This window comes from Ranitomeya variabilis, chromosome 6, assembly GCF_051348905.1.
Source record: "Ranitomeya variabilis isolate aRanVar5 chromosome 6, aRanVar5.hap1, whole genome shotgun sequence".
Classification (NCBI taxonomy): domain Eukaryota; kingdom Metazoa; phylum Chordata; class Amphibia; order Anura; family Dendrobatidae; genus Ranitomeya; species Ranitomeya variabilis.
Window position 1 is genome coordinate 499,616,039 of NC_135237.1, and position 18,047 is coordinate 499,634,085.

At 48.1% G+C, this 18,047-nt stretch overlaps 1 protein-coding gene across 1 annotated transcript in view; it reads left to right on the forward strand.

Annotated features, from left to right (window-relative positions):
• Window positions 1-1,833: 1,833 nt before the first annotated feature.
• Window positions 1,834-18,047, forward strand: part of LOC143782867 (Y+L amino acid transporter 2-like) — an 86,227-nt gene continuing 70,013 nt past the window's right edge. The window contains exon 1 of the mRNA XM_077270789.1: window positions 1,834-1,923. The gene's annotated coding sequence lies outside the window, so the exon portion shown is untranslated. The remainder of the gene's footprint in view (window positions 1,924-18,047) is intronic.

Genomic DNA, 18,047 nt, shown 5'->3' on the forward strand with positions numbered 1-18,047 from the left:
TCATTGTTCTCTGCAGCACATTGTCCTGTGCAATCATGTGACATGCTGCCGATAACATGATATTTTTTGTGCACACACTGAATATGCTAACGATCGCTCTGTGCAGATATTATAATTATTTGCCGGTCTTAACAGGACATTGACCAACCATCAATTGGCTTGCATGTAGCTGAAGTTGGCTCGTGAAAATGGGCCCTTCGTGACACTGTACTTGGATAATGCGATTACAATGCACTCATTAAAACATGCGGACTGGGGCTGTAAGTGAAATACTTGGCAAAATATTCAGGGCTATAAATTGCTATTTTTTATTTTTGCTGTTTTGCCTTTCTTTCGCTTTCCCTTTCTCATTTGAACTGTAAGTTGGGAAACAGGTAGACTCTGTGTTGTAGGTTGTTTTTATTATCAAAAGTTAATTTTAAATTGAGAAAAAAGTCTTCCATTTATTTACTTTGCAAAACAACAACCAAAATTAACAAGTTTACGTCCATTGTCTCACGATCGTCAAAGAGTGTCTTGATAATATCAATATCAACCATATATACATCTAATTTAATAGGAACCTGTTATGTTAAAAAGCAGTCAGGTCTGCCAGGAGAACATCATACAGAGGAGATACAGTAATTCATAGCCATCTATATGGGCATGCAGGTCATAAAAAGTTGATTAAAATGGTATCTTGATATCTGCAATCCAAAGTCTTGTTCCAGAGAAATTCATATTTTTCTTAACATGCAAATTAGCTGTAAAGATCTATGTGCCAAACATAGATCTTTCTGAGAATCTGCCCCCAGGCCTTACTCTAAATGAAAAGGGGCATTGCCAGTGTAAAACATATAGCAGACGGTCGGTCATTACATGTCTCATGCTGGTAGCACCCTATTATATTTACAATAATCTCTGGAGGCAGATTCTCTGGGAGATCTATGTCCGTCCCATAGATCTTAACAGCTCAATTACATATTAAGAAAAATGTGGATATCTTTGGAATAAGACATTGGATTGTAGATATCAAGGTATCTTTTTATTAATCTTCCTATAACCTAAATGCCCATGGAGACGGATTAAGAGGGTTGATCCCACTGACAGGTGCCCTTTAAACAAAGAAGGTTGTCAGTCACTGAATAATACTACCCACAGGATCTTGAAGCAAAGAATAAAATCCAAATATTATTGAAATACATATTATTCTGAATCTTTCCCACAACCTACATATCTATCTGATCAGCTAACCCCTGCTTTATAACATGATTCCTGTAGTATCTGTACCGGAGGCATCTTTGTTTCAGATTCTGTCACAGATACTGCTGTGCTATTTTGTCCAGTATAAGGAGAGACATCATGATAGATTCTCAATAAAGGTAATGACAGAGAAAAATAATAGTGTCCGTGGATCAAAAGGGAAGAATATTATTGAAAACATATTTAGTTTTTTTTCTTTACATTATTGTTATTTTGCGTAGTCATCATTTTCGAATAACATTTAAGACATTATGACAGGGAATTTAGATTGTGAGCCCCATCGGGGACAGTGATGATAATGTGTGCAAAACTGTAAAGCGCTGCAAAATTTGTTAGCGCTATATAAAAATAAAGATTATTATTATTATATAACTCCATTAAGCTAATGAAAAATAAAAATTGTACTAAATAGTGTAAAAACCTGGTCAGTACCATTCAGTTGTGTTGTTGTTTGTATTAACATACAGTACATGCTGTTTGCCTAAAATAAACCAGTCGACTTTTGGCACCTTGACAAGAAAGTGATGCCCGTATCATTTACACTCAGCTGTTTGTTTCAGTACGGGATGCCTGTTATTTAGAAGCCAAATTTAACAGACTCTCATTTCTGCTGAATCACACAAGAACATCTCGGTTGTTCCCCCGAAAGACTGACTCGTACAATGACCATAAAGGCGAGAGGTATGTCAATTTCTCTGCTATTTAGAATATAAGAGCCTCTGCAGGGTTATACGTTGTAGTGTGCGTGATATTTCTGGAAAGATTAAGCAGTGCTTCAGATAATATGTTATGCTGCAGTGGCATCCCACATCAGACAGGATATGCCAGAAATGTAAGAAATAAATTGGAAGCTTGGCAAGCCAAAGTAATGGCAGAAGTGGGAAGAGACAGTATTACAAAAAAAGTGACAGACCCTTCGCCCCACAGGCCTAACGGGGTGGACATGATACCATTAGGGCCAAAAAGGCAAGTGAGTCGGTCTCCCTCTACATCCAAAGCAGGTGGAATTGTGCATTATTACAAGCTATGAACGGCACAGGGCCCACATACTGTTCTAGCACAGTGACCTCTTCTGTCTGTGTCCTCCACTGGTAGCTTACTTGCATATTTTGGGTGTTTCTCCTTATTGCTGCTGATTCAGGTAATTGCACACTTCCCACATTTATTCCTCCAGACTTTTCCTGGAATGATATCGGCAGCACGCTGGGCACCATGAGTTAATCAGATGTCTCCCTCCATTTGCTGTTTCACGGAGTATGTTCACATGGCATATTATAGACACTGATGTACCCCCGCAGTTTTTGAATGAGAAAACTCTTTAGAAAAACACCAGTTGTGTTGTACCAGAAGTGTCTTCCTTGACACTTTTATTGCCATTTATGCTGTGGCTTTGTCACCGGCATATCTTTTTAATATATACAGTGGGTAAAATAAGTAGATACACTGCCGTTTTCCAAGTTTTTCCACCTACAAAGAATGGAGAGGTCTGTAATTGTTATCGTAGGTATATTTCACCTGTGAAAGACAGAATCTAAAAATAAAAAACAGAAAATCACATTGTATGATTTTTAACCCCTTTACCCCCAAGGGTTGTTTGCACGTTAATGACCGGGCCAATTTTTACAATTCTGACCACTGTCCCTTTATGAGGTTATAACTCTGGAACGCTTCAGCGGATCCCGGTGATTCTGACATAGTTTTCTCGTGACATATTGTACTTTATTATAGTGGTAACATTTCTTTGATATTACCTGCGTTTATTTGTGAAAAAAACGGAAATTTGGCGAAAATTTTGAAAATTTAGCAATTTTCCAACTTTGAATTTTTATACAATTAAATCACAAAGATATGTCACACAAAATACTTAATAAGTAACATTTCCCACATATCTACTTTACATCAGCACAATTTTGGAACAAACATTTTTTTTTGTTAGGGAGTTATAAGGGTTAAAAGTTGACCAGCAATTTCTCATTTTTACAACACCATTTTGTTTAGGGACCACATCACATTTGAAGTCATTTTGAGGGGTCTATATGATGGAAAATACCCAAGTGTGACACCATTCTAAAAACTGCACCCCTCAAGGTGCTCAAAACCACATTCAAGAAGTTTATTAACCCTTCAGGTGTTTCACAGGAATTTTTGGAATGTTTAAATAAAAATGAACATTTAACTTTTTTACACAAAAAATTTACTTCAGCTCCAATTTGTTCTATTTTACAAAGGGTAACAGGAGAAAATGGACCCCTAAAGTTGTTGTACAGTTTGTCCTGAGTACGCTGATACCTGATATGTGGGGGTAAACCACTGTTTGGGCGCATGGCAGAGCTCTGAAGCGAAGGAGCGCCATTTGACTTTTCAATGCAAAATTGACTGGAATTCAGATGGGACGCCATGTTGCGTTTGGAGAGCCCCTGATGTGACTAGACATTGAAACCCCCCACAAGTGACACCATTTTGGAAAGTAGACCCCCTAAGGAACTTATCTAGATGTGTGGTGAGCACTTTGACCCATTAAGTGATTCACAGAAGTTTATAATGCAGAGCCATAAAAATAAAAAATCATATTTTTTCACAAAAATGATTTTTTCGCCCCCAATTTTTTATTTTCCCAAGGGTAAGAGAAAAATTTGGACTTCAAAAGTTGTTGTCCAATTTGTCCTGAGTATGCTGATACCTCATAAGTGGGGGGGAACCACTGTTTGGGCGCATGGCAGAGCTCGGAAGGGAAGGAGCGCCATTTGACTTTTCAATGCAAAAGTGACTGGAATTGAGATGGGACGCCATGTTGCATTTGGAGAGCCACTGATGTGCCTAAACATTGAAACCCCCCACAAGTGACACCATTTTGGAAAGTAGACCACCTATGGAACTCATCTAGATGTGTTGTGAGAGCTTTGAACAGTCAAGTGTTTCACTACAGTTTATAACACAGAGCCGTGAAAATAAGAATTCTTTTTTTTTCCCACAAAAAGTATTTTTTAGCCCCCAGTTTTGTATTTTCCCAAGGGTCACAGGAGAAATTGGACCCCTAAAGTTGTTGTCCAATTTGTCCTGAGTACGCTGATACCCCATATGTGGGGGGGAACCACCGTTTGGGCACATGGGAGAGCTTGGAAGGGAAGGAATGCCATTTGGAATGCAGACTTAGATGGAATGGTCTGCAGGCATCACGTTGCATTTGCAGAGCCCCTAATGTACCTAAACCATAGAAACCCCTCACAAGTGACCCCATATTGGAAACTAGACCCCCCAAGGAACTTATCTAGATGTGTTGTGAGAACTTTGAACCCCCAAGTGTTTCACTACAGTTTATAACGCAGAGCCGTGAAAATACAAAATCATTTTTATTCCACAAAAATTATTTTTTAGCCCCAGTTTTGTATTTTTCCAAGGGAAACAGTGTAAATTGAACACCAAAGGTGTTGTCCAATTTGTCCTGAGTACGCTGATACCCCACATGTTGGGGTAAACCCCTGTTTGTGCGCACGGGAGAGCTCGGAAGGGAAGTAGCACTGTTATACTTTTTCAACACAGAATTGGCTGGAATTGAGATCGGACGCAATGTCGCATTTGGAGAGCCCCTGATGAGCCTAAACAGTGGAAACCCCCCAATTATAACTGAAACCCTAATCCAAACACACCCCTAATAGTGTTGAGCGATACCTTCCAATATCGGAAAGTATCGGTATCGGAAAGTATCGGCCGATACCGGCAAAGTATCGGATCTTGCCGATTCCGATACCCGATACCAATGCAAGTCAATGGGACGAAAATATCGGAATTAAAATAAACCCTTTCTTTCCTTGTAGGTTCATTCTACATGAAGGAAAACAACTAAGAATAATGTAGGATGTATTGGGGGAGGTGGCGGAGACATTAAAGGCATAGAGGTTTAGCTCAATCAAATAGAATAGCAGGAATTTTAAAAAAAATTTAAGACGTTCGGAGTTACAAAGATATTGACTATGTTAAGATTTTTTTTATTTTGTCAGATATTGATGTTTCACTACTTCCACGCCCTTCACCCTCTTTTTTACTTCTCCCACACTTTCTTCTTCATCATCATCAGCATCTTTGACATCAAGTTCTTCTTCACCTTATTCATCTTCTTCTTCATCTTCTACCTATAATTTTTTTTTGTTACATTGTTCATATTCTTTTTATTTAACTCTTATTCTTTTTCATATTCAAGTTCTTCATCATATTCTTATTTCTGACAGGCATTCCCGTAGTTGTTATCTATAAAAGTTTGAAGATTACACCTTCCGTTCTGCCTGTCACAAAAGAGTTACATTTGTCCGCGTTCAGTTTGGCCTGCAGCATCAGATTTTATCCAGGGGCACCACGAGGAGGAACGGACTTACCCCCATACACTGCTTAGTCTTCTTCTGCTTATAATTTAGATAATATCTTTTGCTCTGATATTTTGTGTTATGTTCTTCTGCTCTTTGTTCTGCAGCCTCTTGTTCTTCTGCTTCTCGGTCTCCCATGTCGTCATCGTCTCCAGGGTTGTCGTCTCTGGGGTCGTCGTCATCGGGGTGGTCTTCAGGGTCATCGTCTCCAGGGTCGTCGTCATCTCAGTGGTTGTCGTCTCTGGTGTCGTCGTCATCTTAGGGGTGGTCTTCCAGGTCATCGTCTTTAGGGTCTTGAACTTGGAAATGTAGCAGAAGGTACAAGAAGGCTGAGAAAATGCCGAGAAACAGCTGATGGAACTGGAACTCGGATGGGTAGCCGAAGGTCCAAGAGCCAATGGAACTACCGAGGACCAGCTGACGTTACTGGAACCCGGTTACTAAGCAGGAGGTACCCGTGCCTGAAAGCACTACCAAGGACCACCTGACGTTGGTGGAACTCGGATACCCAGAGGGAGGCACCTAAGCCAAAGGCTCTGCCCGGAACCAGCTGACGGTACTGGAACCAGGATGGGGAGCAGAAGGTACAAGAGCAAAAGACACTGCCGAGAACCAGCTGACGGTACTGGAACCCGGATGGGTAGCCGAAGGTCCAAGAGCCAATGGAACTACCGAGGACCAGCTGACGTTACTGGAACCCGGTTACTAAGCAGGAGGTACGCGTGCCTGAAAGCACTACCAAGGACCACCTGACGTTGGTGGAACTCGGATACCCAGAAGGAGGCACCTAAGCCAAAGGCTCTACCCGGAACCAGCTGACGGTACTGGAACCAGGATGGGGACCTATTCAAGCTTGTCTTCTTAGATCCCCAACTAGTGGTGTTGGAGCAAAGGGTCAGCAGGGGGAGCAGAGTGTAGGCCGAAGCCTGCACTGGTGGCAGCTTTGTGTCTGCGTGGCTTTTGCAGGACACGTTGCCGGCTACACAGCAGGGGAACAGTTGGCGGTGCTGAACCCCACTGACACATTGGCGAGGTGTTTGGCTCTGTGCAGCCAGCACTTCCGGGCCCCAACTGGTGGTGTTAGAGCCCAGGGTCAGCAGGAGGAGCAGAGTGTAGGCCGAAACCTGCACTGGAGCAAGTTGAAAGGGAACCTTTAACCCCCCCCCCAAGGCGTTTATAGCTGAAAGAGCCATCTTGTACAGCACTAATGCTGAAAAAGGTAAACTTAGCTCTTTTAATTATGGTCCTTGCAAACGCTGAATTTGACACTTATGAAATGTGTCCCCTCACACCGTTAAACCGTCCGGTAGGTGGAACTTTCATTTGTCATGTGACGCAGCACAGCCGTCATTCTTACCCCCTTGGCGCCGTTCGCCGCCTCCTCAGCATTGTTTGAATCTGTCCTGGAGCCTGCGCTGTTATGTTAGCCCTTGGCCATGCACACATTTTGCGCTGCCCGTCTTCTGACATCATTTGGTGTCAGGCTGGCTGCGCCTGTGCGGCCGCGCTGGCCAAGATCCCGCCTCGCTGTGTCATCTAATGTAATCATTCTGCGGACCTGTGATCCATGGGCATGAGCAGTGTATATCCTCGCCTCTCACTCCCCTCCCTCTGGCTTCTTCAGACTGTGCGGTGTCACGGCCGTGGCATGCTATTAGGGATCAGCTGACGTTGCACAGTCTGAAGAAGGCGTAGGGAGATGAGTGAGAGGCGGAGGTTAAGATATGCACTGCGCATGTCCATGGATCACAGGCCCGCAGTGGGATTAAATCAGAAGACACTACGAGGCGGGATCTCTCCAGCGCGGCCGCACAGGCGCAGCCAGCCTGACACCAAATAATGTCAGAAGATGGGCAGCGCTAAGTGTGCATGGCCAAGGGCTAACATAACAGCGCAGGCTCCGGGACAGATTCAAACAACGCTGAGGAGGCGGCGCACGGCGCCAAGGGGGTAAGAATGACGGCTGTGCTGCGTCACATGACAAATGAAAGTTCCACCTACCGGACGGTTTAACGGTGTGAGGCAGGGCCGGACTGGCCATCGGGCAGTTCTGGCAAATGCCAGAAGGGCCGATGGCAGTAGTGGGCCGCTTGAGTGTGCCGCTGTCGGCACACTCCCCCCGCTGTCGCGGCACACTCCCGGTCCCGCATTCAACTATACCGGCGTTATAGACGCCAGTACAGTTGAATTCAATGATGGAGGAGAGAGCGTCTGTCTGCTGACGCCCCCTCTCCCATCATTCCCCGCTCTGCCTGCCGCTGACACTGCAGGTGCGCGATGACGTCATATCATCGCGCACCTGCTGTGTGACTGGGCGGGCAGACTGCATCTGCTGAGACCGGAGCCCGGAGCAGCGCGGGGCACGAGGAGAGAGGTGAGTAGAGTGTTTGTTTTTTTTATCAATGAGTGATGACTGGATTGTGGAGCTATTGAGGGGGGGCTTCCTGCCTGCATTACATTCTATGGGGGCTGCCTGCATTACATTCTATGGGGGCTGGCTGCATTACATTCTATGGGGGCTGTGCTGCATTACATTCTATGGGGGCTGCCTGCATTACATTCTATGGGTGCTGCCTGCATTCCATTCCATGGGCCTGTGCTGCATTATATTCTATGGGGCTGCCTGCATTACATTCTATGGGGCTGGCTGCATTCCATTCTATGGGGGCTGCCTGCATTCCATTCCATGGGCCTGTGCTGCATTATATTCTATGGGGGCTGCCTGCATTACATTCTATGGGGGCTGCCTGCATTACATTCTATGGGTGCTGCCTGCATTACATTCTATGGGGGCTGCCTGCATTACATTCTATGGGGGCTGCCTGCTTTACATTCTATGGGGGCTGCCTGCATTCCATTCCATGGGCCTGTGCTGCATTATATTTTATGGGGCTGGCTGCATTACATTCTATGGGGGCTGCCTGCATTACATTCTATGGGGGCTGCCTGCATTACATTCTATGGGGGCTGCCTGCATTCCATTCCATGGGCCTGTGCTGCATTATATTCTATGGGGCTGGCTGCATTCCATTCCATGGGCCTGTGCTGCATTATATTCTATGGGGCTGGCTGCATTCCATTCCATGGGCCTGTGCTGCATTACATTCGATGGGGGCTGCCTGCATTCCATTCCATGGGCCTGTGCTGCATTATATTCTATGGGGCTGTGCTGCATTCCATTCCAAGGGCCTGTGCTGCATTATATTCTATGGGCCTGTGCTGCATTACATTCTATGGGCCTGTGCTGCATTATATTCTATGGGGCTGTGCTGCATTCCATTCCATGGGCCTGTGCTGCATTATATTCTATGGGGCTGTGCTGCATTCCATTCCATGGGCCTGTGCTGCATTATATTCTATGGGGCTGGCTGCATTCCATTCCATGGGCCTGTGCTGCATTATATTCTATGGGGCTGTGCTGCATTACATTCTATGGGGGCTGTGCTGTATTACATTCTATGGGGGCTGTGCTGCATTCCATTCCATGGGCCTGTGCTGCATTATATTCTATGGGGCTGGCTGCATTCCATTCCATGGGCCTGTGCTGCATTATATTCTATGGGCCTGTGCTGCATTACATTCTATGGGGGCTGTGCTGTATTACATTCTATGGGGGCTGCCTGCATTACATTCTATGGGGGCTGCCTGCATTCCATTCCATGGGCCTGTGCTGCATTATATTCTATGGGGCTGTGCTGCATTCCATTCTATGGGGGCTGCCTGCATTACATTCTATGGGGGCTGCCTGCATTCCATTCCATGGGCCTGTGCTGCATTATATTCTATGGGGCTGGCTGCATTACATTCTATGGGGGCTGCCTGCATTACATTCTATGGGGGCTGCCTGCATTACATTCTATGGGGGCTGCCTGCATTCCATTCCATGGGCCTGTGCTGCATTATATTCTATGGGGCTGGCTGCATTCCATTCCATGGGCCTGTGCTGCATTATATTCTATGGGCCTGTGCTGCATTACATTCTATGGGCCTGTGCTGCATTATATTCTATGGGCCTGTGCTGCATTACATTCTATGGGCCTGTGCTGCATTATATTCTATGGGCCTGGCTGCATTCCATTCCATGGGCCTGTGCTGCATTATATTCTGTGGGGCTGGCTGCATTCCATTCCATGGGCCTGTGCTGCATTATATTCTATGGGGGCTGTGCTGCATTACATTCTATGGGGGCTGTGCTGCATTACATTCTATGGGGGCTGTGCTGCATTACATTTTATGGGGGCTGTGCTGCATTACATTCTATGGGGGCTGTGCTGCATTACATTCTATGGGGGCTGTGCTGTATTACATTCTTTGGGGGCTGTGCTGTATTACATTCTATGGGGTTGTGCTGTATTACATTCTATGGGGGCTGTGCTGTATTACATTCTATGGGGGCTGTGCTGTATTATAGTCTATGGGGGCTGTGCAGCATTACATTCTATGGGGCTGTGCTGCATTACATTCTATGGGTGCTGTGCTGCATTACATTCTATGGGGGCTGTGCTGCATTACATTCTATGGGGGCTGTGCTGTATTACATTCTATGGGGGCTGTGCTGTATTACATTCTATGGGGCTGTGCTGTATTACATTCTATGGGGGCTGTGCTGTATTACATTCTATGGGGCTGTGCTGTATTATAGTCTATGGGGGCTGTGCAGCATTACATTCTATGGGGCTGTGCTGTATTATAGTCTATGGGGGCTGTGCTGTATTACATTCTATGGGGACTGAGCTGTAATGCTGGATACAGCTGTAATTATATGTTATATAGTCGTGTTACACTCCACTCACTTCTTGTAGCCTACAAGTGTACAAAGATATTATACAGTCACCATGTGACAAGTGGGCCTGTGTGACTTCAAATGCCAGGGCTGAATTTTAGTCCCAGTCCGGCCCTGGTGTGAGGGGACACATTTCATAAGTGTTAGGTTCAGCATGTGCAAGGAGCACCACGAAAAGAGGCACTTTTTCCTTTTGCATCATTACTGCTGCACAAGGTGGCTCTTTCAGTAACAAATGCCTTGGGGGGGACAGGTTCCCTTAAATTTAAGCTGTTGTGCCTGCGTGGCGGTCGCATTACACGTTGCCGTATACACAGCAGGGGAGCAGCAGGCATTACTGAACCCCACTAACACATTGGCGAGGTGTTTGGCTCTGTGCGGACAGCACTTCCAGACAACAACTAGCGGTGTTGGAGCCCAGGGACAGCAGGAGGAGGAGGTGGAGGAGATAGGAGGGATTGCCACACACACAGCTGGGGAACAGCTGACGATACTGAACCCCAATAACAGAGGAGCGACTGTTGACTGTGCGGACAGCACTTCCAGACAACAACTAGCGGTGTTGGAGCCCAGGGACAGCAGGAGGAGGAGGTGGAGGAGATAGGAGGGATTGCCACACACACAGCAGGGGAGCAGCTGACGTTACTGAACCCCAATAACAGAGAAGTGACTGTTGACTGTGCGGACAGCACTTCCAGACAACAACTAGCAGTGTTCGAGCCCAGGGACAGCAGGAGGAGGAGGTGGAGGAGATAGGAGGGATTGCCACACACACAGCAGGGGAGCAGCTGACGTTACTGAACCCAAATAACAGAGGAGCGACTGTTGACTGTGCGGACAGCACTTCCAGACAGCAACTAGTGGTGTTGGAGCCCAGGGACAGCAGGAGGAGGAGGTGGAGGAGATAGGAGGGATTGCCACACACACAGCTGGGGAACAGCTGACGTTACTGAACCCCAATAACAGAGGAGCGACTGTTGACTGTGCAGACAGCACTTCCAGACAACAACTAGCGGTGTTGGAGCCCAGGGACAGCAGGAGGAGGAGGTGGAGGAGATAGGAGGGATTGCCACACACACAGTAGGGGAGCAGCTGACGTTACTGAACCCCAATAACAGAGGAGCGACTGTTGACTGTGTGGACAGCACTTCCAGACAACAACTAGCGGTGTTGGAGCCCAGGGACAGCAGGAGGAGGAGGTGGAGGAGATAGGAGGGATTGCCAAACACACAGCAGGGGAGCAGCTGACGTTACTGAACCCCAATAACACGGCAGCAAGTTTTGACTGTGCAGACAGCACTTCCAGGCAACAACTAGTGGTGTTGGAGCCCAGGGACAGCAGGAGGAGCAGAGGAACACAATGTAGGCCGAAGCCTGATTGGAGAAAGTCGAAAGGGAATCTTTAACCCCCCCCAAGGCGTTTGTAGCTGAAAGAGCCAGCTTGTGCAGCACAAAGGATGCAAAAGGAAAAGGTGGCTCTTTTCATTATGCTCCTTGCAAACACAGAACTAAACACTTATAAAATGTGTCCCCTGATACCGTGAGACCGTCCCGGAGGTGGGACTTTCCTTCGTAATATGACGCAGCACAGCCGTCATTCCTACCCCCTTGGCGCCATGCCCCGGCTCCTCAGCGTTGTTTGATTCCGTCCCAGAGCCTGCGCTGTTATGTTATCCCTTGGCCAGGCACACTTAGCGCTGCCCATCTTCTGACATCATTTGGTGTCAGTCTGGCTGCCCTGTGCGGCCGCGCTGGCCGAGAGCCCGCCTCGCAGTGTCGTCTAATGTAATCCCAGCGCAGGCCTGGGATCCGTGGCCATGCGCAGTGCATATCCTCGCCTCTCACTCCCCTCCCTCCGGCTTCTTCAGACTGTGCGGTGTCACGGCCGTGGCATGCTATTAGGGATCAGCTGATGGCGCACAGTCTGAAGAAGGCGAAGGGAGATGAGTGAGAGGCGGAGGTGAAGATATGCACTGCGCATGCCCATGGATCCCAGGCCCGCAGTGTGATTAAATCAGAAGACACTGCGAGGCGGGATCTCGGCCAGCGCGGACGCACAGGCGCAGTCAGCCTGACACCAAATGATGTCAGAAGAGGGGCAGCGCTAAGTGTGCCTGGCCAAGGGATAACATAACAGCGCAGGCTTCGGGACAGAATCAAACAACGCTGAGGAGCCGGCGTGCAGCGCCAAGGGGGTAAGAATGACGGCTGTGCTGCGTCACATTACAAAGGAAAGTCCCACCTCCGGGACGGTTTTACGGTATCAGTGGACACATTTTATAAGTGTTAAGTTCTGCGTGTGCAAGGAGCTAAACAAAAATAGCTACCTTTTCCTTGTGCAGCATTACTGCTGCACAAGGTGGCTCTTTCAGTAACAAACGCCTGGGGGGGGGGACAGGTTCCCTTACATTTCAGTTGTTGTGTCAGCGTGGCGGTCGCAGGACACATTGCCGGCTACACAGCTGGGGATCAGCTGACGTTACTGACACCCAATAACACTGGGTCGTATGTTTTGACTGTGCAGACGGCACTTCTGAGCCTCAACTGGCGGTGTTGGAGCCCAGGAATGAAAGTTCAGGTGGTAGAAAGATGAACACAACAGGATACCTGGATACTGTAGACAGTCACCTAATTATTTAATCAGGAAGAGGAGTGGCAAATTCCTGCGAGATCCAGGCCTGGTTCATTTTCAGGAAAGTAAGCCGGTCAACGTTATCGGAGGATACTCGCATGCGACGGTCAGTTAGTACACCACCTGCAGCACTAAAGACGCGTTCCGATAATACACTAGCCGCAGGGCAAGCCAGCACCTCCAATGCATACTGGCTTAGCTCTGGCCATGTATCCAGCTTTGAGACCCAAAACTTGAAAGGGGAAGAGCCGTCTGGGAGTACAGCAAGAGGGCAAGACATGTAGTCTGTCACCATCTGACAGAACCGTTGCCTCCTGCTGACTGGAGCCGTCTGTGATGGTGTAGACTTTTGTGGCGGGCACACAAAACTGTGCCACAGTTGGGCCATACTGGTCTTGCCTTGGGCAGAGGCACTGCTTCTGCTCCCTCTTTGTGCAGAGCCTCCTCCACTGCCTGGACGCACTGAGCTGCTTTGTAATGCACTAGCAGAACTTCTCTCAGTTGGACTGGAGAAGATGATGGAATTCACCAGTGTGTCTTGGTACTCCGGCATTTTTCGCTCCCGGTTCAACGGTGTGATGACTGAGGCTTTCTACGTTGTCCCGGTAGTGAGGATCGAGGAGGGTGAACACCCAATAATCAGACATGTTGAGAATGTGGGCGATGCGGCGGTCGTTTCTCAGGCACTGCAGCATGTAATCCACCATGTGCTGCAGACTGACAACTGGCCAAGAAACGCTGTCCCCTGCTTGAGGCGTGATCTCTGCCCGCTCGTCATCACCCCAACCTCGCTGTACACACTGACTACTGGACGATTGTGTAACTCCCTCCTCTGGACGGATGTCTTCCTCCTCCATTGACTCCTACTCATCCTCCTCACAAAGTGTCCCCTGCCTATGTGTTTGTGAGGAACCACGTGGCGCTGACTGTCCAGAAGATGATGGAAATGGTGAATCCTCATCCTCCACCTCTTCCACAACATCATCCCTTAGCGCTTGCAGTGATTTTTCAAGCAGGCAGATAAGGGGGACAGTCATGCTGACTAGTGCATCATCTGCACTCGCCATCCGCGTGGAATAATCGAAGGGACGCAAAACCTGGCAGACATCCTTCATAGTGGCCCACTCTGTGGTTGTGAAGTCTGAACGGCGCGGAGTGCGACTTCTTTGCGCCTGATGCAGCTGGTACTCCATTACTGCTTGCTGCTGCTCACACAACCGCTCCAACATATGTAACGTGGAATTCCACCTGGTAGGTAGGTCACATATGATGCGATGTTCCGGAAGGTGGAATCGGCGCTGCAGACCCGCAATGCATGATTTTGCCGTGCTGGAACGCCGCAAGTGAGCACTCTCTAGGCGGACCTTGTGCAGCAGTGCATCAAGATCCGGATAGTCCCTCAAAAAACTCTGCACAACCAAATTGAGCACATGTGCCAGACAAGGGATGTGAGTGAGGTTGCCGAGGCCCAGAGCTGCCACCAGATTTCGGCCATTATCACACACTACCATGCCTGGCTGGAGATTCGCTGCCACAAACCACACATCGCTCTCCTGCTTGATGGCATTCCAGAGCTCCTGCGCTGTGTGGCTTCGATTCCCCAAAGAAATTAATTTCAAGACGGCCTGTTGACGTTTGGCCACGGCTGTGCTCATGTCGGTCGTAACAGGTAAATGTTCATGGGTCCATGTGGAGGTGGACTGTGACGGCTCCTGCAGCGATGATTCTGAGGAGCTGGTGTAAGAGGAGGAGTCAATGCGTACAGACTGGATTCCTGCAATCCTTGGAGTGGGCAGGACACGTCCTGCGCCACTCGCACGATCTGTACCCAGCTCAACAACATTAACCCAATGGGCAGTGAGGGAAAGGTATCGCCCCTGTCCATGTTGACTGGTCCACACATCGGTGGTGAGGAGGACCTTGCTACTGACGGCGTTCAGTAGCGCGTGTTTTATGTGTCCCTCCACATGCTTGTGCAGGGCAGGGACGGCTTGCCTGCTGAAATAAAAGCGGCTGGGCACATTGTACTGTGGGACTGCCAATGACATCAAGTGTCAGAAGCTGTCAGTCTCCACCAGCCTGAATGACAGCATTTCCAGTGACAGAAGTTTGGCAATGCCTGCAGTCAGAGCCTGTGTTCGTGGGTGGTTTGACGAGAAAGGCCGCCTTTTCTCCCATGCCTGTACTACCGATGGCTGTAGACTGGGCTGGGAGTGTGAGCATGACTGGGAACGTGGTGCTGCGGGTGGAATTACAGTGGGTCTCTGGACAACGGGGCCAGAGGTTCTTCCAAGGCGATCCTGGGAGGAAGCCGAACCAGCTGCATGTGAGCTGGAAGAAGAGGCAACACGAGCTGAAGATGTGCTAGCTGCCACTGTTGGTTGGCCTAGCTCTTCAGTGTGTTTCTGTAACTCCGCTGCGTGCCTGGTCTGCACATGTTTCCACATGTTGGAGGTATTGAGGTTGCTGACATTTCTCCCTCTTTTGACTTTGTGATGACACACCTTGCATTTGACATAGCAAATGTCATCTGCAACTGTGTCCAAAAAGGACCAGGCACTGCAAGTCTTGGGAGCGCCCTTTTTGGCTGTTGGAAGAGACACGCTCCTAACGGGTGCCAAAGTGGAGGCTACAGGATCCGCAGTCTTCCCCCTCCCTCTCCCTCTTTGGCCCGTTCGGGGAATCTCTTCCTCAGAGCTGCTCCCACCACTTTCCTGTCCCTCACACCACGATGGGTCAAGGACCTCATCATCTACACTACCCTCTGCCATCAACTGCTCCTCCTGGGTAGTCTCAGCAGCAGAGCTCGCACCAGAAAGTGGCACCTGAGTGTCATCAGCGGATGCGTCCTGCGATGTGGTGACCGGAGGCACTGGCCCACCCGCCTCTTCAGACTCAGAGAGAATAAGCTGTTGGGCATCACTGCACACTGCCTCTTCTTCCATTTCTCCAATGCTGCTTGGCTGGCCCCCTGTTTTCAAGCCAAGAGATTCATATAACAGAAGTAGAGACGGCTCCTGTCCTGGGCTTTCTGTCTGCCTGGGCAATTTGGCAGGTGGTGAAGAGACAGATGGGTGCTCTACAGTGCTCTGTGTCTGAGAGGATGTGGCACTCATTGAAGTCGATGCGTTAGCTGCCATCCATCCGGCAACGGCTTCAATTTGGTCTTCACGCATTAGCGGTGTATGGTGCTCTACGACAAAGCTGCGCATGAAGGACTGTTCCCTCCTGAAACTGGGTGATGATGAGTCACCGGTGCCCGCAGCAGGCACAGAATCCCCACGTCCTCTCCCTGCTCCGCGCCCACGCCCACGTGCCTTACTCCCTGCCTTCTTCATCTTGGTTGACTGCTAAAGATAAGCAGAAAAGTACTAACGGCTTTGTGTGCTTATTCCTGAACAACTCCTAACAGGTATAAGAAACACTAATTTTCTAAAGTGTGGACTAGACTTTGATATGAGCTAATGTGGCCTACACAACTGTAAAGTGGTGTGTTTGGTGAACTTTATTATTTATTTATTTTGTGGGGGCTAAAGTGTGGACTAGACTTTAATATGAGCTAATGTGGCCTACACAACTGTAAAGTGGTGTGTTTGGTGAACTTTATTATTTATTTATTTTGTGGGGGCTGAACTGACAACAGGGAGAGCTGCACTCACACGAAGACCGTGCAGACAGCCGTAAACGGCGCTGCAAGGCTCCAAAAACACTCCTCTACGTTATCCTATGTAGTGTTTTTCCACAATTTAGCTGGATACGGGTGGAAAGACACTAATAGGAATTTTTTGAAAATTACTGACCGCAACCCTGATCCTATCACACACACTATAGGCAGCCGTGGAGCGTACCTAACTCTCCCTAGATGCCTCTTCACAGCCTGAGAGCTAGCTACGCCTAGAGAGAAACAAAGCCTCCCTTGCCTCAGAGAAATTTCCCCAAAGTAAAGTCAGCCCCCCACAAATAATGACGGTGAGTTAAGAGGAAAATACAAACATAGGAATGAAAACAGGTTTTAGCAAATGAGGCCCACTAATACTAAATAGTAAGAAGATAGCAAGGGAACTGTGCGGTCAGTATAAAATACTACAAAAATATCCACGCAGAGAATACAAAAAGACCCTCACACCGACTCACGATGTGAGGGCGCAACTCTGCACCCCAGAGCTTCCAGCAAGCAGGAAAATAGCATATAAGCAAGCTGGACTGAACTTATCATATACTGAGAAACATTTTCAAAAGCAATGAGCAAAAAATTAACTAGCATGAACTTAGCTTCTCCTGGAGGAGACAGGTCACAAGGGAAGTCCCAGAGAGATCTGAACCAATACTGAATACAACGACAGCTGGCAACAAGTAAGATCTAGGTGGAGTTAAATAGGCAGCCAGCATAGCAGAAAATGAGGCAGCTGGGAGCCCAGCTAAAGACCAGCAGTATCACTCAAAGCCACCAGAGGGAGCCCACGAACAGAACTCAACAAAGTACCATTCATGACCACAGGAGGGAGCCTGAGAACGGAATTCACAACAGTACCCCCCCTTGAGGAGGGGTCACCGAACCCTCACCAGAGCCCCCAGGCTGATCAGGACGAGCCAAATGAAAGGCACGAACCAAATCGGCAGCATGGACATCAGAGGCAACAACCCAGGAATTATCCTCCTGACCATAGCCCTTCCTTTTAACCAAGTACTGAAGCCTCCGTCTCGAAATACGAGAATCCAAGATCTTCTCCACCACATACTCCAATTCTCCCTCGACCAACACCGGAGCAGGAGGATCAACAGAAGGAACCACAGGCACCACATACCTCCGCAACAATGACCAATGACGGAACACATTATGGATGGCGAAAGATGCTGGGAGGTCCAAACGAAATGACACAGGATTGAGGATTTCAGAGATCTTATAAGGACCGATGAAACGAGGCTTAAACTTAGGAGAGGAAACCTTCATAGGGACATAACGAGTAGACAACCAAACCAAATCCGCAACACGAAGTCGGGGACCCACACAGCGACGGCGGTTAGCAAAGCG